We start from the raw sequence: 1,045 nt of genomic DNA, 5'->3' as shown, positions 1-1,045 counted from the left end.
AGAGAGAGAGAGAGAGTGCACGAAGTCCAAGAGTACCGTAGACCTATATGGGTCAAAGGTCCAGCCAATCGTAGCCCGGTTTACGCCCTCTGTGTAGTCGCATGTCATGTAGGTCAAAGGTTTCTTACTTTAACCACAAGAAAGCGACCCGACATGATCGGCCCGACCCGACCCGATCGCGTATGTGAGCACCCCCTATAAGCGCTGAGGGCAGGAACATCAGACCGGTGAGAGAGACAGACGAGGAAACGTCAAGACAGTCTTGGAAGAAAAATCTACAATCTTCCACTGTAAGGACCAGGGCGGTGTTTAATATACTGGGGCTCCTGGGGCGCTCAGTGGGGGCTCAGATTGTGACTGTCAATGGGGATTTGACCTTTTGGAAAAGTTGTTTTTTGGTGGGGGGGGTTTGGGGGGGAGAGGCGGCCATGGATTTGTAGAGGTCAAGAAGGTCCTGGTGTCTAGCACACGTGTGACGTCACTGACACGTCTCTCTGGTTTGGCGATCTCTTCTGTGTGTTTTTAAGTTTTTATTTTTGGTTAGTGTTTTACGGCGCATGCAACTGCATAAGGTCATATGAGCCCGCGGGACACATTGAACATTTTCAGTTTGTAGGGAATTTTGAATTTTGCCCCGGTGGAGGCTGAAGCCTACTCTTATCGATCTAAGACCACCAATGGATATTTAACTTGCGCAACTTGCACACTAGATTTCCGACATTTTTCGTCCTTGTCCGAAAGGCTAGGTGTACATCTTTCCTTCCAGAAGATCAGGGGTGTGGCTGATAGACAGCAGTAAGAATGAGTCAAGGAGTAGCAGAAGAAAGGCTGCAGAAAGAGTCAGGAGCCCAGAGGAGGGGGCAAAGGAGGTGAGGGGGGTGGGGGCAGAAAGTGGAGACAAAAGCAAACGATAGAACATTGCTAGAGAGCTGGAAAGGAGGTGAAAGGAGACATTTTTAGAGAAGAAAATTGTTTCTGTCGCTTTCCGAATTCGAACCTTGGAATTGGAGGCGAACACCTTAACCTCTAGGCCACGAGATCCCCC

Source organism: Aplysia californica, unplaced genomic scaffold, assembly GCF_000002075.1.
Source record: "Aplysia californica isolate F4 #8 unplaced genomic scaffold, AplCal3.0 scaffold01952, whole genome shotgun sequence".
In the NCBI taxonomy this organism is placed as follows: domain Eukaryota; kingdom Metazoa; phylum Mollusca; class Gastropoda; order Aplysiida; family Aplysiidae; genus Aplysia; species Aplysia californica.
Note: the sequence above shows the minus strand (reverse complement) of the source record.